The 24,774-nt window shown below is 47.1% G+C and overlaps 1 long non-coding RNA gene across 1 annotated transcript in view; it reads left to right on the top strand.

The window, feature by feature from the left end:
• The first annotated feature begins 1,884 nt into the window (after window positions 1–1,884).
• LOC143821816 (uncharacterized) overlaps window positions 1,885–24,774 on the top strand; it is a 34,617-nt gene continuing 11,727 nt past the window's right edge. Inside the window, exons 1-2 of the long non-coding RNA XR_013225919.1 lie at window positions 1,885–1,981; window positions 3,880–4,135. This is a non-coding gene — a long non-coding RNA (uncharacterized LOC143821816). The remainder of the gene's footprint in view (window positions 1,982–3,879; window positions 4,136–24,774) is intronic.

The following is a 24,774-nucleotide window of genomic DNA, read 5'->3' as shown; positions in this document are numbered from 1 at the left end:
CCCAAAGAGCATGTGGCGGTTTTACGCATCTCCTGCCAGGTCTCACCTACGTCAGAGGTAGACTGCCTCTGACGGTGGAGGTTTTGTTCATTTTTATGGCTCGATGAGTCTCTCTCTTCCAGAATTTATATAAACTTTATTTGGGGGATGGAGGGGGCTCTCATCTCATCGTCATGCCCATATATTGTGACAACGAACACCACACATTAATTAAGCCCAGCGTGAAGAAGGCTTTCCTTTTGCTGTCCCTGAGCTTATTAGCAGTCTCTTTCATCCATCGACAAGTTGCTCTCCTCCTGCTTCATAACTCAGAAGTGTAACAAATGGTCTCACACCCCGATTTGATAGGTAGGTGCTACCGTGATGTGACACATGCAGACGTGTGCTAATGTGGCTGTTTGAACACGCTCCGCTGTGCAAGTGAAGTCGGGGGCTTCTGATAAGCCACCTGCCAGTTACAATTTCCCTGTAGAAGTAGGCTACTAAATGCTAGGCACAAAAGAGCATTTGGAAGCCTCATTGGAACAGGAGGGCCCCAGCGCCTGCTTGGTGTACCGAATGTGCTCAGTTCAGTTCCTGGCCTCCTCAGTTGAAAGGCTCAAGTAATTGGTGATGGGAAAGCCCTTCACCCAAGACCCTGGAGAACAGCTGCCAGTCCATGGTTGCAGCTGTCCATACATGAAGCTTTACACTGAGTCAAGACCCCTGGTCTACCAATGTCACCCTTGTCCATGTTGCAGCTGTCCATACATGAAGCTTTACACTGAGTCAGACCCCTGGTCTACCAATGTCACTCGTGTCCATGGTTGCAGCTGTCCATACATGAAGCTTTACACTGAGTCAGACCCCTGGTCTACCAATGTCACCCTTGTCCATGGTTGCAGCTGTCCATACATGAAGCTTTACACTGAGTCAGACCCCTGGTCTACCAATGTCACCCTTGTCTACTCAGGCTAGCAGTGGCTCAGGAGAGGTCCTTCATGTTACCTTCTGCCTGGCCGTTTGAACTGGAAATGTTGGGGATTGACGCTGGAACTTTCTGCAGCAGAGCAGATGCTCTATCCCAGAGCCACGGCGCTCCCTAGCTGGCATGTATTTATTTTCTTTTGTCCCAAGATGGTTAATGAAACAGCAGCCACTTGCAAACAGAAAACACTCAGCTGCACAATTTAAAAAAAAGAGCATCACTTGACCTCGCAAAAGCAGCTTACCCTCCACAAAATGCCTCTTTGAAATGAGTCTGTTCTGCATTCTTTCCTAACCCTTCTGCACCAGCCTTGGTCCTCCTACAGGAAAAAAAAAGCCACACAACAGGACTGTTGCCAGACAAGAAAAGGGAACCGAGAGGAGAAGGTTGTCTGTAGAACGCAGCTGGCCTGTGGCGGTACATGCTTGAAAAGCAAATACCAGGTGATCCAATCAAGGATTTCCTGAATAATGTGCAGCTCTTTCAGTACCAGACAGTCTTGAACGTGTACAACAAAGCCCATCAGCCAGTCTGCCAATCACATCGGTGTTTCCAGCCACACACACACAAGCAAGGATCGCCAGTGATGGACAACCATCTCTGGGTCTCAGGCTCCGGAGCAACCTTGCACCCAGGGAGCTTACCTGCAAGCTCTTGCTTCCTGCAGCACAGGAAAGCCAGCCAGGGACCAACTCTTCTTGTGGGCACAGAGGCCAAGTGTAGGAGTTAGGCCAGGTGCAGAGGATAAAGGAGGGAAGGACTAAGAACGAGGAAGGTGGGAAGAAATAGATTCTGGCCAAGGATTGGATGGAGAAAAGCAGGAAGGGGAGGAGCTGAGATTAGAGAAGGGGATAAAAGGAGAGGCTGGGAAGGAAGTACTCAGTTGCTGGGAGACTACAGACACTGGCAGGCAGTGAAGAAAGGCTGAAAACTCAGCCTGGGAGACTCCTGTCTTTCTGGGGCTGGATGTGAAGGAAGACAGCAGAAGCTGATGAGCGGGCTACTAAATGTCAAGTAATCTTCTCTTTTTTTTTTGCTGGGGCTGGCAGCAGCATAAGTGGGATGGAGCCAGAAAAGGAACACCAGAAGGGAAGTCACCTTGAACTTCAGCAGTCTTGACCCTGTCTGCTATGAAGCTGCTTTTGGGAGGGGGGGTGTAGCTGGAATGCATCCTGAGCAAGGAATCCAGAATCCAGGAATGAGTTCTGTAGCACAGGGGTAGTCAACCTGTGTTCCTCCAGATGTCCATGGACTACAATTCTTATGAGCATTTGCTGGTAGGGGCTCATGGGAACTGTAGTCCATGGACATCTGGAGGACCACAAGTTGACTACCCCTGCTGTAGCATATTAGAGGTTCCCAGAGTAGAAGGCTTCCAGAGTCAAAGTTTCCCTTGGGGAATATTGTTGGTCTCAAAGAAGCTACCAGATCCAATTTTGCCCATCAGTGTAGCCAAGTCTGGCTGAGTGAATCTATCTGTAGGCTGCACATATTGAGTCTACTGGCAACTTTGCAGGATAAGCGGAGTCCTGCATGCAAGGCCTCCTCTGTGTGTTTAGTCAGTGTGCCAAAACCAAACAATGGAAGTTCTGGCCCTGCTGGTGTATCTCCTAATGTGTTGGAATTGCAATCAGCAAGTAATTGGATGATGTTAGCTCTGAAGGGCTGTTGTTAAGTGGTTGAAGCAGCTGTGCTATACCTGTGAGCTCACTAGGGGTGCTGGGTGGTGAGTGCTGGGAATTGCAGCCAGAGGCAGTGGGAAAACCCCAGCACAGGGTCTGGGATTCCCTATGTTTAAATTGAGCTTCTGCCCACTTCCTCTTTCTTCAGGAAGAAGATTGATGCATGTGTCCTTTGCTGAAGCAAGGAGCAGCTCTCCATCTGCTGATGTGAGGCATGTAGTCGACTAGAGCCAGTCACATGGGGCTTGCAATGTGTTTCCTCTGTAACTATCTGTTAAGCTTTTGTACTCTGCTTCAGTAAGGAGGCTGAAGCAGATGAATATTATATATTTCTGTAAATATTTTTTCTCAGTAAAGATCTCTGGTTTAAACCTCAAAGTGCTGTGAGTGTAGATCTGTGCTTCATCCAAAAAGGTAACTAATAACTGTATTGTTTCAAAATGCTCTGTTACACTGGAGCTTTATTTTTTCTGGAAGAACCTTGGATTGAGCCAAGTCTGAAAATCCTAACATTGGTTATAGGCCCAGCATGTATTTTGCTGCATATAATATGTTTTGTGACAGAGTGTGGCACTGGATGGGACACTGGCCTGATCCAAAATGTTTTTTCCTATGCTTAGAGGGGAGTGTATATATGAACATTCTGGCTCTACCCCACTGTACCTTCATGTGATCACTGGCTGGAGAATGCAGCATCTACATAAGATGTATAAGCCTGCGGGTTCTTTCCCTGTAGCCTATATATGTATCCTTCTTCTAGTAGAAGCTACTTCATAAGCAATGGTGTGGGTGGGGTCATGGTGTTCTGTGAATATAGAGATCCAATTAGAAAGCATAGCCATGTCAGAAGGATATGGAAGGAGGCACAGCTGTTGGTGTGGTGTAGCCAGCATGGTGTAAAGGTTAAGAGTAGTGGACTCTAACTGGTAGAACTGGGTTTGATTCCCTACTCCTCTTCCATGTAAAGCCTGCTGGGTGACTTTGAGGTAGTCCGAGTTCTCCCAAAACTCCCTCAGCCCCATCTACCTCACAAGGTGCCTGTTGTGTGGAGAGGAAGAGAAGGTAAGCTGCTTTCAGACTCTACGGTAGAGAAAAGTGGGGTCTAAAAACCTTCTCTTCCTACCATTCTTCTGGGTAAAGTTTATTTTTTTTAACTCTCTGCCCAGTACAGGTAAACTGAATTACATAAAGGCTCTTTGCTCAAAGTGTTTTTGTTTTTTAATTCATTAGGCAAACTATTATTGCCACATGAAAAGCTCTGCTCTCCGAAGACTGTTGCGGGCTCGCAAAGACCTGTTGACTTTCCCAGAGTTCACTGCAACATCTGTTGAGACGGAGGAGCAAACTTGCACACTGACGAGGGTCCAAAAATAACTTCCATGACAGAACATGCCATCCGGGTTCCTGCCAAGGGCTGAGAGAAAGAGCACTTCCTGGCCAAGCCTTTGATGAGAAAACACAGAGGTTTATGAATTTGCTAGTCCAGGTAAACATACATTTTCCCCCCAATTAAAAAAAAATGCATGTATTAAGTTAGGTAAATCAAATCGCAGGCACCTTTATGATTTTACCTTGTTAAATGCTTTGTGAGTGTATGATGTATACCGTTTCTTGGCCCCCGACCTATGAAACAAATATTCCTGATGCAGAATGTGAGTTAAAATGGATTTATGCAATAGCAGCTGCTCCTTCCCTGGAGATTTGGGGAGGGGCCTCAGCAGAGTACAATCCCATTGATGGCATAGAAAACTATCTTCCAAAGCAGCCATTTTCTCCTCTAAAGCCGCTCTGTGTTGTCTGGAGGCCAGTTGTCTATAACAATCTCTTGCCCTGCCCCATCCCTCCTTAGGTGTCAGTTTTGAAACAATCGTCTTTTGTTCAAAGAGCAATCCAGAGGGAGAAGGGCCAGGGCTGGTGTGTTTGCAGAACGCCACTGGAAGGATGCCCAGAGAGGCTTCCCAAACCTTTCTATCCTCCTGCTACAGCGCCACCTTGTGGTGCATTGGATAAAACAATGGCGAGGGCAGATGCTGCAAGAGGGTGCATTGGTTTCTCTCCAAAAAGGAATGAAAGAGAAATTCCTCATGGCAAAGTGAAGAAATGGAACAATCAAATAGAGCCTACCTGCCTCATTGGCTTGTCGTTGTGAGGAGAATAATGGAGGAGAACGATGTTGTGAGCTCCTTCAAGATCCAGGCTTGAATCTTGGGGCCGTGGTTAAGAGTGAAGGCCTCTCATCTGGCGAGCCGGGTTTGATCCCCCACTCCTCCACCTGCAGCCAGCTGGTGTGACCTTGAATCAGTCGCAGTTCTCTCGGAGCTCTCTCGCCTACTTCAAAAAGTGTCTGTTGTGGGGAGATGAAGGGTAGGTGACTGTAAGTTGCTCTGAGACTCCTCTGGGTAGTACAAATATGGGTACAAAACCTCAGCTTTTTCCGAAGAGCCAACGTGGTGTTGACTCTGGAGAGTCAGATTTGATTCCCTGCTCCTCCACCTGCAGCCAGCTGGGGTGATCCAGGGGACTGTAAACGTCCAGGGGAGAAGGAGATCCTTTCCATGATGAATGGCATCCTATGCAGAGTTACATCCTTCAAAGTCCATTGAAGTCTGTGCACTTAGGATGGCATAATTCTGTTTAGGATAGCCTTGCCAGTTCCCCCCCCCCCTTTCTCTCTCGCCTCCAATGTGCCAGTAGACTCCATCTGACTTGACAGGCGGGTGTAGTCGAAATGCCAAGCATTCATTCATCACCAAGGTTTGGGTGTTTTGTTTCTGAATCTTCCTGCGTGGCGTCTGGATGAGTGAAGCTGGAGCTATTAGAATAACTCATCTCTTTCCAGATAAATAACAAATGGAGCAGCAGTGGGTCCCCTTGTGTGTAATTGAACCCATCCAGTAATTTACTATTAGTTCTGGCTGCCAATTTATCCATCCCTGTTTCCCCCCTGTGGGTCTTCAGCAGTGGGTTCCTCCCAAGCTTTTGGTCTTCAGCCAATTAATTTCTCTTACTTTCAACTCCCCTGTTACCCAAAGGGATAATACAGCCATTTAAAAAAAAAACCCACACATTAATACATATAAATAAATTGGGCTTTCTATCCTCTGCCTATTTATTTATTTCCTTTCTATGCAGCCCTCCCCACGGTCTGTCCTCAAATTGAACTTAGCTACTTCTGCTTGGAATCAAAGCTGAATACCGGTTGAGTCATTTTTATCACTTCTTTCCCAAGTGAATATAAGAACTGGTCTATCCCCAAGCGCAACTTGGAACATAACAATTCCTAAATGTGGGAGGTGGGGACTCAGGTTTGAATGTGTTCCTGTGAAAATAAGAACAGAAATCCATGCACATAGAAAACTAGGTTGTCAAGGGGGACAAATGTAGTGGCTAGATTCCTCCTTGCAATGCTCTTTGTAGTGCCTGTAGGGATTGGGGAGTGAAGTAACATTCAAACATGACATTCTCTACATAAAATTTAAAGCACATTACTCAGAGCTAATTGTATCATGTGATCATCCAGCAGATGTACATAGACTCTGGATCATTGTATGCTGGTTATATGTGAAATATGCCTTGTGAGTATAACAAGCAGTGCATTTCAGTCCAGAATTTCATTCCAAACTGCTTCCTTCTTGTACATACTGCTTTTCTGGCATGTATCTTACTTAACATGTCTTTTTAAAATTCTTCCTGGGGAAACTGGGATATTAAAATCTATTAGAGTGACTTTGCTGGGAATTTGGCCAATACTAATAAAGCCTTGAATTAAAACCAAACATTTAAGAGACATTCCATGATGAAGAAAAACTAGATGCTAGATGCTTTTTTTGTGCTGAGAGCTGGTGTAGCACAGTGGGTAGACTGTTGACCTAAGATCCTGGAATACTGAGGTTTGAATGCCCATCATGGAAGCTGGTTGGGTAACCTTGGTCCAGTCACATGCATTTAGACAAGCCTACCTCACTGGGGTGTTGTAATAAACTGGAGGGAACAATTATGTTCTAAGGATCTTTCAAGGCCCAAATGGGAAGAAAAGCAAGGTCAGTTATGTTTCTCTCAGAGCTTTGTTGTGGGGAGAAGGGAAGGCCATTGTAAGTCACTTTGAGACTCCTTCAGGAAGGGAAAAGCAGGATATAAAACCTGCATCGCTTTGGGTTTTCTGGAGGGGTGTGTGTGTCTTTGTTATGCTGGTTCCCATTACTATAGGCAGCTGAATCAGTCATACAAAAAAGGACGCACACCTGCTGAATGTGCCAAATCCACATAACTCACCCCCCTCCCATTTGAGTTTCTATGCTGCAAAATTTGGGTTGCCATGGTGCAGGCTTTTTATGGTTTAAGAGGTGTGTTTATACGGGAGAGAGACAGAGACAGAAGAAGATGTGGGTTGCTCTGTTAGTCTGTAGCGGCAGAAAAGAGCAAGAGTCCAGGAGTGCCTTAAAGACTTACAGAAATTGTGGCTGGGGGGTGCTTTCTAGCAATGTGAGCAGTGACTCACGGAAGTTCACCCCCCTGCCACAAATTCTGTTAGTCCCCAAGCCGCTTAAAAGAGAGAGGGCTTCTGCTTTCAGTTGAGTTTCACAGTGCTAAAAACGAAGGACGCTGGTGGAAATACTTCAAAAAGAAAAAAAGTCTCATTCAGAAAAGAAAGCACATTTGCCCTTTGTTTTGGGATTGGAGATTTGGCATGGACAGAGCTTATGGCCGAGATCCGGTTGGTGGTATCAACTTGTGGTATCAACTGGCAGGGATCAGTTATGATTGCCAGCCCCCACCCCCACCCCAGCCGAGGGTGGAGGGATAAGCTTACAAGGTTCAGGTTGGGGGGGGGACTCCTGGAGATTGGGCGATGAGGGGGGGGGGAGGACTGGGGCTTCAGTGGGGTACATTGCCATGAAATCTGCTCTCCAATTGATGCAAGCCATTCAGGGGATGCTTTTGAATCCTGCATTTCTCCCCAGGTATGGGAGTTCCCAATGGCTAAGTCTTGTTTTTAAAAGCAGAACGGATGCTCTCAAGCAGAATCTCCATCACTCTGTTTATTATTTTTTGCATTGAGCACTGTGCATTTTGTGTCATGCATTGGACTGAACTATAAAGCTGCTTCTACAGCAATCTCCCTCTCTTTATACATATATATGTGTGTGTGTGTGTTTCCAAGCCTGTTGGGAAACCTCACCCACAAGGGCAAGGATGCAATTTTTCACTGGGAGCAGAAAATCGAGGCTATTCACAAGCACACCTGTATAGGAGACAGGAAAATTCAATGCCTGGAGCTTTTGCCTTGAATTAGGCCCACCAGCTCAGCCAGTAGCTGAACCATTCATTCCCAGGCAGCGAGATGACTCACTCTTTAGCTTCCTCAATGCCTGGCTGAATATTTCTGCACCGGCTTCCGCACCTCGCAAATGCTTTTTGCCACTGTCATTTCCATCCCGGGAACGTCTTGTCTCCAGAACTGATCACCAGCCACGAGGCAAAACAACGGAGAGCCCGGGAAATGTGCATTCCGATGTCCCCGAGTCACTATATTAAGAGTTATCCGCATGCATTGCAGGCAAGCCAGCGCACACACACCAAAATTAATCACAGCGTCCCGTTTTAGCATGGCTGGCAGCAACGGGGTCGTGGCAGCTTCACAGAATTGATTAAGTACTTATTAAACAAGAACAGCAGTGACAGAGCTTTAAAAATATCAAATTAAGGCCGGAGGAGCTTCCAGCAAACAAAGAATACAAAAAGACAAATGCACATTAATGTGTGCCTTAGTCATAATGTGACAAAAAACCACAGGAGGTTATTGGAGCGTCGGGATTCAATTTATCTGCCGTTCCGAGTTGCACTTAGGTCCCCACTGGACACCTTTCAAAGTGGCCAGAAAGTTTGGCCCTTCTTGGGTATTTTTTTGATGTACCTATGTACATTATTATTATTATTATTATTTATGGTTATTTGTAAAATTCTGCTCCTCCTTCACATAGCTGCTGCCAGCAAAATGCCCACCAAGGTGTTGTTTGTTGTCTGTAAATAGGTGCAGGCAGGCGGATGAGCGGCCAGCTCTGAGTTGGGTTGGAAACGTGGGGTGTGGGCTGTGGGGCAGGTGGGATTTGGGGAGGGGAAGGACATCAGCAAGGTAGTAGGCCATGTACTCCACCCTCCAAAGAAGTCATTTTCTCCAGAGGAATTGATCTTGGCCATCTGGAGTAAGAGCAGATATGAACCCGAAAAGCACTATTGAGCTGGTGGCTTGCCCAGTTCGTGAAGCATGGTCCATCATCACTTTTTAACACAAAATGCACTTGTTCTCATTGTGAGGGAGTAGAACACCATCTGGTAGGCTAAGAAGTCAGCCCTCAGCCGAGGGAGCCACAAGTTAAGCCCCTCTGCTTGGCATGAGCCTAGAACTGGAGTGTCTCAGGGCTGAGAAGACTCCACAAACTATATGTGGATCCTAAGCACAGGAACCAGCTTAGGATCTACATATTGTTTGTGAACTCTTCTCAGCCCTGAGACACTCCACTTCTAGGCTCATGCCAAGCAGAGGGGCTCAGCTTGAGCAGAGAGACAGGGTGGCTCAGAGTCTTGAGTCCACCTGTCACCCCTAGCCATAGCCATGCAGAGGATTCACAATCTTAATGTGGATCCTCAGCTGAGGAACCCACTAGCTAAGCCCTACTTGGCAGGAGCAGAGAGGTTGGATGTTCAGAGCCCTGAATCCACCTGACAGCGCCAAACCTAAGCAGCGAACAGAAATTGCTATCGAAATGCTGGTCTTCGGTGAAGGCAGCCACTAGCTTAAGCCTCTCTGTTCAGTGTGAGCAGAGACTCCTGAGTTTATCTAACGCCCCCCAAATCCCAGCAGGGGAGAAGAATCACAATCAGGAGGGAATGTGCTCTGCTAGTCTGTTTTTAACAAGTCCTCTGCTTCTCTGTGTAATCGCAATAGAGGAGAGGGTGCTGTTGTTATATTCAGAGTACCTTTATTGGCATAAAGCAGTTGTTATATATAGCATTCTAATCCCATAGAGCGGAATGCAAGCTCTGTTATTGGTAGCCAAGCAGTGCCGGTTAAGCTTCGGAGGGATCCACCCCACCCCCAAACTAGTACCCCTAACCACAGCAGGGAGAGGAGGCAGGTCTTGGAGTTTTGTGCATAGTTTAATGGAGTGGAATCATAGAGTTGGAAGGGACCTGCTGGGTCATCTAGTCCAACCCCCTGCACTATGCAGGACACTCACAACCCTCTCGCCCATCCACTGTCACCTGCCACCCCCTTGAACCTGTGCAGAATCACCCTCTCCGTCAGATGGCTATCCAGCCTCTGTTTAAAAGTCTCCAAAGATGGAGAACCCACCACCTCCCGAGGAAGCTTGTTCCACTGAGGAACTGCTCTGTCAGGAACTTCTTCCAGATGTTTAGATGGACTTTCTTTTGAATTAATTGCTGTGAACAATCCTTCATTAAAGATGGAGTGGATCTAGGGATGCCAGTCCCCAGGTGGGACCTGGGGATCCCCTGGAGTCTTAGCTCATGCCTAGGTGACAGAGATCAGTCCCCCTGGGAAACAGTGGCTGCTTTGGAGAATGGACTCCCTAGCATTACGCCTCCCCATCCCAAATCCCATCCGTTCCAAATCTCCAAGTACGTTCCAACATGTTGTTTGACTACCCTATTAATGAACAGGCCTGGGCTCTTTGCAGGGAGCATAACAGCCTGTCAAGGGCTGCTTGCAGATGGTGGGCTGAACCAGAGAGAGAGAGAGAGAGAGAGAGAGAGAGCCTGAAGAAGGTGTGAAATTCTGGCATTCCAAGTACTGTATTTGGGAGTCCAGGCATCTCACATCTTACATAATCTCCCACTCCAGCCACGCTTTGATACTAATTGGTCAGACCTTGGGTGTCTCTGCTTCTCCCTATCCCTGACATTCCTCCGCTATGAAGATGAATTAGTTATTTATGTAGCAATCAGCTTCCCTGGTTTAGCCAAAGTGCATCCATTTCTCTTCAGGCCTATTAAGCTCCGGCTAAACTTTCCGGCGAATGCACAGTGCACGCACACCAGCACTCGGGGAATGTCAGACTCTTAAATATTTCGTTATTTGTTAATGAAAACATTCTTCTCCGTGAAGGGGAGAAGGAGGGGAGGAACTGGGGGGGGAGAGGGAAGGAGGGAGCGCGAGGGGGGGAAATCAATAAGAAACCCGACTTCCAATTAAAAGTGTTTAGGGAGCTGTCTGCTTTTATCACGCTCCGGCTTTGACTTATGCCAGGGAGGTCAGCAAGTGGCCAGCCACAGGTAGGTGCTGCGAATTTCGTTTTGGACTCCAGCACCGGCAGCACTGAGCTCTTGCCAAAGAGCAGACCCTCTAATGGATGCTAAAGGCAGGGGAGATAACAAGCCATTAGAGTCGCCGGATGACGCCCAGCTTTCCCTAGCTAAGCTCGTAGTTTTGAGCACGGGGGGGGGGGGGGGAATAAATGTGCCATGCTGCTCACGTGGGGCTGTTCCTCCCCCTCTCCCCTGCTCACATTTTCAAACAACAGCCGAAACAGGAGGCTAGAGGTGACGCTCAAAGCTTTTTCCTCTCCCATGCAGCTTTGAACACAAATAGAAGCAAGTGGGTCAAAGTGTTACAGCGCCCGGCTCCTCAGCAGGCAGACTGTAGAGCTGACAGAGGACTGCAGAAAGTATTGTATTGGTCAAAGGAGGTTTTGTCATGGACTCAATTGAGCAAATTTATGTGTTTGCATATGGGGAGAATGCTTTTAAGTAATGTGCTCGTGCCCAATTGGCCGTCTAAGAAGAGGGATTCCCCTTTGTATGAGACATTTATGGCCGGCCCTCTATTGGGTAAATTCTATGAGCCAGCTTGGTGTAGCGGTTAGGAGTGCGGACTTCTAATCTGGCGAGCCGGGTTTGATTCCCCACTCCTCCCCCACATGCAACCAGCTGGGTGACCTTGGGCTCCTCACAGCCCTGATAAAGCTGTTCTAACCGGGCAGGAATCTCAGGGCTCTCTCAGCCTCACCTCCCTCACAGGGTGTCTGTTGTGGGGAGAGGAAAGGGAAGGCAATTGTAAGCTGCTTTGAGACTCCTTCTGGTAGAGAAAAGTGGCATATAAGAACCAACTCTTCTTCAGTAATGTCAGGGTTCTCAGCCTCACCTCCCTCACAGGGTGTCTGTTGTGAGGAGAGGAAGAGAAGGCAAATGTAAGTCGCTTTGAGACTCCTTTGGGGAGAGAAAAGCAGCATATAAGAACCAAATCTTCTCCTCCTCCTCCTCCTATCCAAATCAACATCTGAAAAGATAAGATGCAGAATGAATTGGAATAACCTCCTCAAGGGCATGTATGAGAATGAAATGAAAAAGAATCCAAAGTGAAATTCCCCCGTCGAAGCTGAACCTGAAACACAGAGGGGTTAATCGTTAAGGGTTCTTTCCCACTTGCCCCATTTGTTTCTTCTTCTTTATGAATGCTGCCACCCTGCAATGTGTCCTAGAGTAGGGTGGCATATACATGAAATTCAATATAAGTGTCTTCTCACCAGATTGCACACAAACACAAGAGAGGTCTCCTCTTTTCTTTTTGTTTGCACAAAAACAAGCAAGGCATTTCCCATAACTCCAAGGATTATGATGAAATATTGACTGTAGAAATGCACCACTTGGAATGTTGCAAATCACATTATGAATTTATTTGACAGTTGAATACAATATGTCATTTCAGATGGGTAGGTGTGTTAGGTCTTTTCCACAGTCTCCCTTTCCTCTCTTGTATGGCTCCAGGGAAGGGGGGGGGGGGGTGATCTGCATGTGTTTTGCTCCCTCTAGTGGTCAATCCAATAGTACATCACTGTATGTCCCACATGAAAACTGCCAGTTCAAATCTACAGGGAGTTATGCGGAACATAAAACGATGTCATATCCGATAGACCACTTGAGAGCCAAAATCATGTGCAATTGGAGGTGGCAGAGCGTAAAGCTCTTTGAGGGGTGTAGGCAGGGTGGTGGTCCCCTAGGGCAGGAGTAGTCAACCTGTGGTCCTCCAGATGTTCATGAACTACAATTCCCATGAACCCCTGCCAGCATTTGCTCATGGGAATTGTAGTCCATGAACATTTGGAGGACCACAGGTTGACTACCCCTGCGTTAGGGCCCAAACTGTGTATGGCCTTAAAGTTGGAGTGAATCATCATGACCATATATGCACATATCACCCAATAAATATTTAACATATTAAAAATTATTAACTCCTATTCATTGGGGAAACCCCTCCAGGGCTGTGATGAAACCCCAGAGTTTCACAAAAACCCGGTTGAGAAAGCCTGGTCTAATTCAGCAGTTGCCTGATGGGCAAAGCAGCTACGGAGCAAAGCTGGGAGGCAGCCAAACTCTCTAGAACCGTATGGGAATGTGCATGGGTGAAAAGCCATTTGCATCGTGCTCCATGGCAAAGCCGTCGAACAGTCACAAATGACCGATCATCGAAAAAAATCTGCTCCCTTCTCCCAAACAGCAGAGAAGGTGGAAGCCAAACTGGCAGCTCTTTGGGCATCCCTAGGAAGATACTTGAAATGCTTGTTCTGGAAGCATGCCCTTGGTGCCTGGAGTGTATTGATTAGCAAGCTTTCCGAAGTTCATGCCAGATTAGTTTTATGAACTTTGGTAGCTCACAATGCTTTGATCTGTAGAGAGCTTTATGGCGTCAGGATTTTTGGAGCTGGCTGGATGTGGTGTTGGATGAAGACCCAGGTCCCAACGTCCACTTAGTCTAGAAAGCCATTGAATGAACTTTCACAAGTCTCTTTTTCAGCTCTCTCACAGGGTTGTTGTGAGTGTGGAATGGAGGAGAGTGGAATTGTATTCACTGCCTGAAATCAGTGGCATACCTACTGTATTTTGCACCTTTGCTGGTTGAAGCAGGGGTGGTAGCAGGGTCTCTACAGAGAAATGACCACCCATGAATTGGCCGCCCTTCCTGGGGCGCGATGTCCTGCCATCCACAGTGAGGGGCGGCAGCAAAGCATCAGGCCTCCATGGGCTGTGTGTTCCTTGGCTTGTCCCTGCCATTGGGAAGGTGGGACAGGGGACTGGTGGCCATCAGGGGGAAAGACCACTCTTATTTCTACACCAGAAGGAACCCTACAGGGGTTTGCACCTAGTGGCTGTTTGGTGTCACACCATCCAACGTGAGCAGCTACTACACCCAACCTCAGGTCCACAGCATCAAGGGGCGAAGCCACCTGTGGCTTTTGAGCACACCCCCAAACCATCCTCTGCTCAGGTTAGTTGAAGCGGCTCCCACTGCCTCCAGGATCTTGATGGGGCCCAGTGAGCCCCTAAATAAGTATGGCTTCCAGGGCATCAGCCCTGACCACCTTACACTAAATACAATGTTGGCCCAGAACTCCTTGGAGAAAGGCGGTGTGTGTGTGTATGGGAGGCGGGATTGAGGTCAAATGTTTTGGGAGTTCTCTGGCATGAAGACTGAAGGCCATCTCATCTCCCATCCTCCCTCCCTCCCATTTTGTTGGCTGCATCAGGAACAGCAGCAGAAAGCTTTCCTTTGAGATCTCCTTTCCAACCCAAGGCGGTGTTCCATGCAACTGTTCATGCAATGGAACGTTTGCCTTAACTCATATGAACCCTTATGACTGAGTTTGACTGTCTACCAAGGGCTGCCTTGTCTACTTTGACTGGGACGCCAATGGAGGTTTTTCACATCACTTACTCTTGATCCATTTGAAAGGAAACGCCAGGATTGATCCTGGATCCTTTTGCGTGTCCAGAAGATGCCCTGCTGCTCAGCCACAGTCCAACCCACAGGGGCACAGTCCTCTTGTCACTTCTACCACAACAGCGGGTGCTATTGGTGTGCTGCAGGATTCAGAGTTGCCATTGTGAAGTTCAGAAATTTGGGTCGGGGTTGAAACAAAATCGGGTAATTTTGTTTGCTTGGTTGTTGGTCCTGTTCCAAAGCAAGAGCATTAATTAGCACAGATTTTAAATGTGTTCATCAATATTATGGCATGCAGTCCTCCAGATATGAAGGGGGGAGAGAGAGAGAGAGATTATATTATCCTGTTAACCAACTCATCCCCCACCTCACTGTAATTCATTTCAAACATGACTCAGCTAACTGAGGTTGCCAGTTCTGGGTTGGGTATACCTGTAGACATTGGGAGTGGAGCTGGGGGTTGGCAGGATTTGGGGCAGGGAGGGCTCTTGTTGTATAATGCTAAGGATTCCACCCTCCAAAGCAGTCATTTTCTCCCAGGGAACTGATCTCTTTAGTCTGGAGATGACCTATAATTCCAGGGATCCACAGGGGATCCACTGGTCCCACCTGGGGACTGGCATCCCTAACCTTCCTGTGCAAACCTTCACCTGTGGGTGGAGAGCCCTGAATTGCTGGGCTGGGCTGGGGCTGCCACAATTGTCCTCACGGGAAATACTTGTGTGTGTGTGTGAGTGAAGTGCCTTCAAGTCAGAGCCAACTAATGGTGATGCCATGGGAATTCCAAGGTGACAGACCAATACAGGTGATTTGCCACGACCTTCCTCTGCATAGGGACCCTTGGTGGAATTGCTTGGTGGCCTTCAACGCTAACCAAAGCCAATGCTGTTTAGTGTCTAAGATCTGATTAGGTTGGGCTATCCATCATGGGAAATACTGTAATGAAAAATAATTGGTCAAGTGAGTGAGCTTCGGTGGGTCAGTGAAGAAGTGAAGACTTGCGAGGATCCAGATGGATTTCCACCCCAGTCTTCCGTACAGGCAAGCGGTAAAAGCTGGGCATTCAGCCACCAAGACAGGAGCCCATCTCAAGCAAAGTGCTTGGGATATTCCTACTGCCACCTCCATTAAGCATCACTAGTGAACAGATAGGGAGAGCTCGCCTGCTTAAACGGCTTAACAACAGCCTTTCAAGGCTGGCTTCACCCAGTTGCTTACTGTTTGCAATTCCAAGGCTCAGAAACGAAGCAAGGTCAGCCCCGGCTAGTATCCGAATGGAAGACCTCCAAAGAATGCCAAAATTGTGATGAGGAGGCAGGTAATAAACAAACCGTCTCTGAGTGTCTCTTCCCTTGAAAACCCCACCAGGGTTGCTAGAGGATGGCATTTTCCACCACAAGCCTAATTGCACAGAATGGCCACTATGCTCCTTGAAAGCAAGCATCGCATTTTCCATAGTAAGTGCATTTATCCAGTACTTGAGGTAAGATCAAGAGGAAGCTCAGGTTTCATTGCAGTAGAGTTGTAATTGGATCCCTGCTTTTACGTCGGACATTGTTCTCTGTGTGGTTTCGAACAAAGGCCTGAAAATGAGCAGCCTGCACTGGATTCAGAATGTGCCGAAGTATAAATCTGGGCCCAAAGGAAAGCATTCATGGAAAAAGCCCCAATTCAGGGACACAACAAGGGAAACACTCAAGGTGACTTTTGCCTCCGTCAGTGACTGTACGAATTGCCTTGAGCCCTGCTATAGTTCCTTCCGACCAATGGTGATCCTACCCCCCCCCCACCTCCCTGCAGAAAAGGCCCGCGTATTGGGTGACCCCGAGGTTGAGTGGGATGAGGAGTCTGGAATTGACACGTCGCCTCTAGGCAGGAGGATCCAGCCAAGCCAGATAAACAGTGTCTCCTCTTAGCCATTCCCTGAAATGACAGGGCTCCAGATGGTTGGTTCGGCCTTCTGGCTGAAATTTGTCTTCTGCGGCAGCTGATTGGAAAGGAAGAACGTGCGGGGTTAGAGAGAGCAAGGAGGAGAACGAGGAGGAGGCAGAGATTCAAAAGTGCAGGCAAAGGCCTGGAAAACTTATTTCACCCAGGCCCAGAGAGATCCCCTTGACGTTCTCATTGCTTGCCAATGTGGGGTGGGCAAGATCGAACTGCGCAGAAAAGCGTGCTTGAAGTGTCTTGCCACAGTAACGGTGGTTCTCACATTACTCAGGCTGGCTCTTGCTCTACCCAAATCCCTGTTTTGATTTGGCTTCCAGTCAGGGCCAGGTCAGGGTGGACATAAGCGATCAATAGGCTGCTGCCACACTTGCTTGTTCCCCAGACTACCTGGAATAAGACTTTATATATAATAATTGTGGATGAATTTTCACTTGTCCCTACAGTGCTGAGATAATTATTACTACCGATCCTGTTTGGAAATAGAAATCTTTCCGTTATATTTCTAGTTGATTTGCTATTGATGAAAATATGTTTGAAAATGCTCAATAACCTGTCTGCGTTCTAGCCTACTATTTATTGATTTAGATTTCTATAGCACCCTTCCATACGGCTCTGGGCGGTTTACATTAAATGTTGTAGAACGGTTACGTAGAATATTATAACAATGCAGTGCATAGCAACCATAACATGACATAACAATCATATTTTAACATAATAACAATGACAATCTCTGGGCAGGTCAGATTGTTCAGCCATGGAAGGGTGTCTAAAGGTGGGGGGGAGCAGCAGATGTTTTTAGCCATAGGCTGGCGAAAGGAGGAAGATGACCACTTCCCCTGCACCCAATTCACAATCAAACTGTGGAAGGCAAGAGGACTTCACTTACTGACTTTACTGGCATAGCCCATGTCTCAGCTTCTTTGACTGTTTGTTTCCCTTTATCTTGTTGGCATTTTCTGCTTCCCCACACTAAAATTTCTGTGTGAAACAGAGTCATTTCCCAATGTTATTCATGTGTCAAAAACCAGCAATATATACACCAGGGGTAGTCAAACTGAGGCCCTCCAGATGTCCATGGACTACAATTCCCAGGAGCCCCTGCCAGCATTCGCTGGCAGGGGCTCCTGGGAATTGTAGTCCATGGACATCTGGAGGGCCGCAGTTTGACTACCCCTGATATACACAGTTGGGGGATAAACCATTGGTGGATCAGTGCAGGTGAAAGGCAGGGCACATGTATCTTGGGAAGTTCAGACTATTTTAAAGATCGTATGTCATTCTGGTGGTTGCATGTTGGTCTATATCAGGGGTAGTCAAACTGCGGCCCTCCAGATGTCCATGGACTACAATTCCCAAAAGCCCCTGCCAGCGAATGGGAATTGTAGTCCATGGACATCTGGAGGGCCGCAGTTTGACTACCCCTGGTCTATATCCTTACAGTTCAAGGTGGCTTAAAATAATGGTTAACATTTTCCAGTTAAAACCGGAAAATAAAATGGCAGCAGGTGGCAGCTTCTAATCTGGAGAGCTGGGTTTCATTTCCCACTCCTCCACAAGCAGCCAACTGGGTGACCGTAGCTCATAACAGTCCTGTTAGAGCTGTTCTCACAGAGCAGTTCTGTCAGAGCCCTCCCAGCTCCACTTACCTCAAACAGTGTCTGTTGTGGAGAAAGGAAGAAAAGGCAATTGTAAGCCGCTTTGAGATTCCTTCAAGTAGTGATAAGCAGGGTATAAATCACCAACTCTTCTGTTTCTCTATGGTCCTGAACAATATCTGCTGACTGAAGTCCATCATAGTGAGCAATATAATAAGAAATAGAGTATTCAGCATGACTCTGTCACCGCTAGTACTGTGCCATTACATTTTTATATAGCAGGCACTGGAATATCAGAATCCAAAATATGCCCCTTTCTAGTGGATTTGTACAATAACTACTTTTTATAAAGCTTTTCCTTGCCAAATTGCTACTTGGAAACCGCCCATTCATTTGGAATCAGGAAGAGACTTTTTTATTTTTACATGCAACAGTTTTGGGTCCCCCCTTCAGTCCTCTTCCCGCACTGCTGAGCCAAGAGGCACATGCCTCGTGCCCTGGTTGCATAATTGTGACAGATCTCAACAACCCTTGTTGAATTCCACCTGGGAGTTGTGCTGGGATTTTGATAGCCCTGTCTGTTTCAAGGCCCATCGAAGCACAAACAGTGCCGCATCACAGTCCTTAAAACAAAAGCTCCAAGGGAGTGTTTTAACATCTTCACATCTTTCTGGACCATAAACCAGAAGAAGAAGTTCTCAGGCAGGTTCCCCTGGGTGCAAGTCTGAGGTCTCTCATTTTTATGTCAATCTGAAATGAATAATTCTGTTAAGCTGCGTGGAATTCTGGGTAGGCGTGTTGAATTCAGGACCTGGTGTAAAGTATTGCTCTCTTCCTTTCTCTTTCTGTGTGTGTGGGGGGGGTGTTATTTAGTGCATAAGCAGCAGAAATACAATAACTAACTTTGACACTGGAGGGGGGGGAAGTGCAGCCTCTAGTATCCATTATCAGATTAGCTATGGCCTTTAAATGGACAGGAATGCCTGTGGCATTTATCAACGAATTTGCAGCAGCAGAACAAAGCAGAGATGGGTTAAAAAAAAAAGAAAGCGAAAGAACCACAAAAAATATTTTCTATTGAGAGCAGCAGAAATGTTTGGAAGAAGGAAGAAATTTTCACATTGCAAACTTGGCTTTCACATTCTGACCATCAGCACTTTAAAAAAACGCCGAAGGGGAAGTGGTACTGATTGAGGGGGAGGAAATATTGTTAAAAAACTCACATACCTAAAAACTTTGTTTTGGAACACCAACAAATTTGCTCTTGCAAACATGAGAGAGAGAATAAAACCCAAACGAGAGAACAGTGCTGTAGCTCTGAAGAAGAAACCGAACCTGAATCGATCCGAATCGGGTTCATTTGAACCCAAAACTAGTCCGAATCGGGGCCACACTGCACCAACCCTAAGTGACACCGCTTGCTTCTGGCAGTGAGGCAAGGAATAAACAAGAAAGAATCAAGAAGAGAGGGGTGGAGTGGAGGATTCCACCTTCCAACCCCGGAAACCCAACCGAGATTGATATAGGATGAGATCCTGCACATGTGGTGGGATGGGGCCCGTGGCCCACTTGCCCTGCCTGCATGTTCCGCCAATGCACGGAGGAGTCACTGCCGTTGTGGATCAGGTGTGCGGTGGCTTCTGGACTAGAGATTCCCATGCCAAGGAGAGACGCCAGTGGCAGCTGTAGCCAACGTGTTATCAGACTGCTCCAATGTGGGTGCGAAAACTGAACAACTGGCAGCGACAGCAGGGAAGGAGGGAATTAACAGTCGCTTTAGGAAGAGACCAAAAAGGCTGCCAGTCTACATATGTGCCATCCTGTTTCCCTCTTCTCCGGAGTATTGTCTGTGCCAGGCCTATCCTCACAAGCTGCCTAGGGCAATGTCCGTGGGGATTCAGTGTCCTCCCCCCAGCAGTCTGTTGTCAGTTGGCATTTTTCCATCCGGTTAGCAAGGCACGTGATCATCTGAGTGACAACTGGGACTTCTTGGAAATGAGAATCCCAAACGTGGTACTATCTATTTTTAATATAAATACAGAAAAAGCTGCTCCTCGCCAGGCATTCAGTTGTCAAGCTTTCTTCTCCCTTCTTCCTCTGCAGGTGTGGCCTGCTCTTTTAATAAAGCTCTCACTTTCTCTTTCTGATCCCATTTGGAAGTAATGAGATATAATCTGTTTAATTCTAGCCTTTGAGCTCGTTTAACAGCCCACATTTTTACTCCTTCCTTCGGTTTATTTTTTTTTCTCTTCCTTCTCCCCTCCTTCTCCCCATTTGGAAAACAAGAACTTGGTGGACTGGTTAAAAAAGATGCTCTAATCGTTGGCTCTAATTACAAAGCTGAGCAGATTGCTATGGTTTGTTTTTTTCTTCTTCCTTTAAAGGAAACTCATAGGGAAAAGAAACTTGTTTTCAATATACGGGAGAATGATTAAAGATCAAATGGGCAGCTGCAGATGTGTTTGTGCTCAGCGGAGGTCAGGCCACAGAAGAGTAGATGGTGGGAGAGATTAACAGCAGGCTACAGAAACTTTTATGACTGGTAGAAAAATCCATGGCGTGCGGAAAAAGAAAGATACGGGGCTAATGTGGACGCCATCTGCAATAGGACTCAATGGATAGGTACCAGATGGCTCCCATACTTAGATTCCATTACCAGATCAGGACTAAGGATGCCAGGCCCCGGGTGAGACCTGGAGATCCCTCAGTTTTGCAGCTCATCTCCAGGCAACAGAGATCAATTCCCCCAGAGAAAATGGCTGCTTTGGAGGGTGGACTCCAGAGCATTTTACTCCATTGAGGTCCCTCTCTGCCTCAAATCTCGCCCACTCTCAACTCCACCCCCAAAGTCTTTAGAGTTTTCCCAACCCAGAGCTGGCCACCCTGGTCAGGACCCCTGCTTGTAGACAAGTGAAATGGGCTGCACTGGGCCAGACTGCTGGAAGAGGGACAAAGCCTTGACGTCATGCAGGAAAGTGATGAATGTGTGGGAGGGCCGTCCCATCTGAGCATGGACTTCTTAGGGCGGCAACCTCAGACAGGTAAGATGAAGAGTGGCTTATGCTCAAGAGTTCTCTGCAGTTGCACTGACAGGTGGGAACAGCTTGATGGATGAGCTCAGAAAGGCATCCACCCTTCTGTCGTTCCATAGAATGTGAAAGGAATGCTTGGGGGGGGGGGGAGTTGTACAGGTTTTTGTAATGTTTTGAGAAATGTTGAGAAATGTACGTAAGTGCCATCCAGTGGCCAATGACTTATGGAGACCCCAGCGAAGGGCTTTCTACGTTAGTGAGAAGCCGAGGTGGTTGGCCATGGCCTTCTTCTGCAGGGCCTTCCTTTGTAGCCTCCAAGGCAAGTAACAACCCTGCCCAGCTTCCGACATCAGAAGAGATCAGGCTACCATGCTACCTTGTAGGTAGATTTAATCATATTTACACTAACGCTTTTAATTTTTTTGTACAACAAAAATAGAATCCAAGAGGACCTTTAAGACCAACAAAGATTTATTCTACGCGTGAGCTTTCCGAGTGCATGCACTCGAAAGCTCACGCCTAGAATAAATCTTGGTCTTAAAGGTCCTCTTGGACTCTATTTTTGTTGTGCTACTTCAGACATCATGGCTACCCACTAATTGTTGTAATCAGCCTTGACTACAAATGAAGCAGGTATAAGTTAATGGCAAGTAAATCGATCCCTCTGACCACTTCATGCCCTGTATAGTGAACCGGCACAGACTGACGTAAGAGAACCATGCTACACTGCATATCCCAGAACCCTGCAATAGATAAGCCTCTTCTCCAACATTCTCCAACACAGTCCGGCGCCTTAATCCGGAGGGAGAGGGGCTAGGTTTAAAGGTCCGCTACCTGTAAGCAGAGTAATTTAATGGACTCCATTCTGCCGAATCCCAGCGAGGTCCTAAAATACAGCCAAATAAACTCAGAGACAGGGTTGTATAGGTTTATTACATGCATTGATAGTTTCATAGGGTTCATAAATCATCCCATTTTGCGGGTGTCAAGGCCTCTTTGGAGCAGGTAAGTGATAGTGATTGTGTCCTTGCAAAGGATCAGGCGACCCAATTAAATTTCATATCCCCCCTTTTCACCGGCGATGGGATTCTACAGTTCATTTGCTTAGTAAAGTCTAAAAGGAAGTTGAGATAGGATCCTCGCCCCCCTCTCCTCTCCTCCAATTCATTCTGTGAGGATAAAGTTCTTGTCCTCTTGTTTAATTTCTAAGTGGAAATAATGGGAACGGATCCTGCTGAATCGACAGCTCTGCAAGAACACCTAGGGCATGCGTCCCCTATGCAGCACCGGAGAAAATCCGGGCTTGTTCCGTAATGAGGCTAGGTGACATGATGGCGTCTGGGACTGCCAGCTCTGGGTTACGAAATGCCTGGGAATTTTGGGGATGAAGCCTGGGGAAAGGGAGATGGGAGTCAAGCAGCCCTTTTATCCAGGGGAACTGATCTCTGTGGCCCAGAGATCAGCTGGAATTCCAGGAGCTCTGTAGGCACTATCTGGAGGTTAGCAACCCTAAAGGGCTCATTGTGAAGGGGCAACAGCTCTGATACCACTGTGGCATGCCCCTCCCAGCTCCTCCTACCATCACAGCCGGAAAAAGTAATGCTCCTTTCTTCTTCGATTACCAGTGGTCTTTAAAGGCAACACAAGTAGCTTCACACGCTAATGGGTTTTATGGAACTCTGGCAAGATTGTGACATTTTGGAAAGCTCTATTGGAAAAAGGCAGTGACATGTTGGGTTTGATGATTTATGGATGGTTGAGAAGGGAAGGAGCCCGAACTGTCCCAGGAGCAAGTGACAGGCAGTGATGGCAAAGAGAAGGGTAGGGGACAATTATGGGGAACAGTGTTGGTCTCAGTTGGCTAGAGCAGGGGTAGTCAACCTGTGGTCCTCCAGATGTTCATGGACTACAATTCCCATGAGCCCCTGCCAGCAAATGCTGGCAGGGGCTCATGGGAATTGTAGTCCATGGACATCTGGAGGACCACAGGTTGACTACCCCTGGGCTAGAGGACTTGTTGAGCCACCGCTGATGCAAGTTAATCTTGGAGAACTACAGAGATTTTCTTTTCTTTTCTTTTTGTTGAACTAGACCTCTCCGGAAAAGTTTGGATCATAATTTAACACATACAGCTCGATAAAGAAGAAAGACCAAGAGGAGATTTCATTTCATAGGAATGTAATTGTATTTCGTTCTTTCTTCGGCAAAGTTATACTGTTTCAGATATAAAGCCACACAAAAACTGCACGGAGCCCAGAGAGAAGGGTGACATATAAATACAAAAAAATAAAAATAAAAATAAACATCCTGAGAGTGAAGATAAAGATAGATAAATAGATAGAGATATGAGATTTAGATATGAAACTAGGGGCCAAGCCTGTTGCGTTCAGGAATACAATGGGTGCTAGATTGGTTGTGTGCGCGTTTGTGGAAGAACTCTGTGGATGGCCTCTCCCTCCCCCCAGGACCTTGAAAGGCTGCAGGCTGGAGGTCCACAGGCAGGGAACTCACCAGCAAAGGCAGGTCTCACACAGCAGAGATCTGCAGTATCCAAGCCTCAGAGGGAAGTAGAAGGAGGGGCGGGTGGTCAATGGTGATTGGCTGGCTACTGGACAGACAGGCAAACCGGATGGAGGAGGAGGCCCTCAGGGGCAGGACAGCTGCCCTGAATGTGTGTTAAGCACTTAAGCCACGAGACACGCTCCTCCTCCAAGGCCTTACCAGAAATATATTATGTGGAACAGATACTGACCAGCGCCAATGTTGTTTAGTTCAGGGGTAGTCAACCTGTGGTCCTCCAGATGTTCATGGACTACAATTCCCATGAGCTTCTGCCAGAAAATCCTGGCAGGGCCTCATGGGAATTGTAGTCCATGGACATCTGGAGGGCCACAGGTTGACTACCCCTTTAGTTTATAGAATATGATGAAATCAGGCTAATCTTGCTATTCAGATCAGGGCCATGATGAAGTAAAGGTAAAGGTATCCCCTGTGCAAGCACCGAGTCATGTCTGACCCTTGGGGTGACGCCCTCTAGCGTTTTCATGGCAGACTCAATACGGGGTGGTTTGCCAGTGCCTTCCCCAGTCATTACCGTTTACCCCCCAGCAAGCAAGCTGGGTACTCATTTTACCGACCTCGGAAGGATGGAAGGCTGAGTCAACCTTGAGCTGGCTGCTGGGATTGAACTCCCAGCCTCATGGGCAAAGCTTTCAGACGGCTGCCTTACCACTCTGCGCCACAAGAGGCTCTCATGATGAAGTAGCCAAGCATAATTCTGGATCTTTACTTGAAGTTTCAGCAGATATTGCATTCCAAAGTTTTGCTGTAGGATGGTGTTGCACCTACTTCATGCCTAAATCTTTCTTGTCTTCCTGACTTTCTCTGCCTCTTTCCCATTTAAGCTCTCATTAAGGCCTCTCCTCCCAAAAAAGATCAGCTATATCGTTTTGTATTTGGCAAAAGCCAGTGCCGCTCATGAGTAAGCAGGTGCTCCTGTTTTCCTTTGCACTACCTTGGGTCCTTTCCCTTGGTACTTGGCTTTTGTTTACAGGGAGGATTAGGAATGCTACCTCTTCTTCATCACACATTAAGCTATTTCTCTAGCTCTCTGTTTGCTGGCAGCCACGATTACTTTGAGGCTGCCCTGCCAAGACCTAGTTTGCCCAGCAGGCTTCTGATAGACCTTTCATGTTGTAAACAATACATACCACATACCACTTGGAAGCATAGAGGAATCTCGTGACAAGCCTTTGAAACAGATTAATTAATGGGAACGGGACTAAATTTGTACTGTGTAAATGTCACAAGTAGC

Source organism: Paroedura picta, chromosome 12, assembly GCF_049243985.1.
Source record: "Paroedura picta isolate Pp20150507F chromosome 12, Ppicta_v3.0, whole genome shotgun sequence".
Lineage (NCBI taxonomy): Eukaryota > Metazoa > Chordata > Lepidosauria > Squamata > Gekkonidae > Paroedura > Paroedura picta.
Note: the sequence above shows the minus strand (reverse complement) of the source record. Positions and strands in the feature narration are given on the sequence as shown.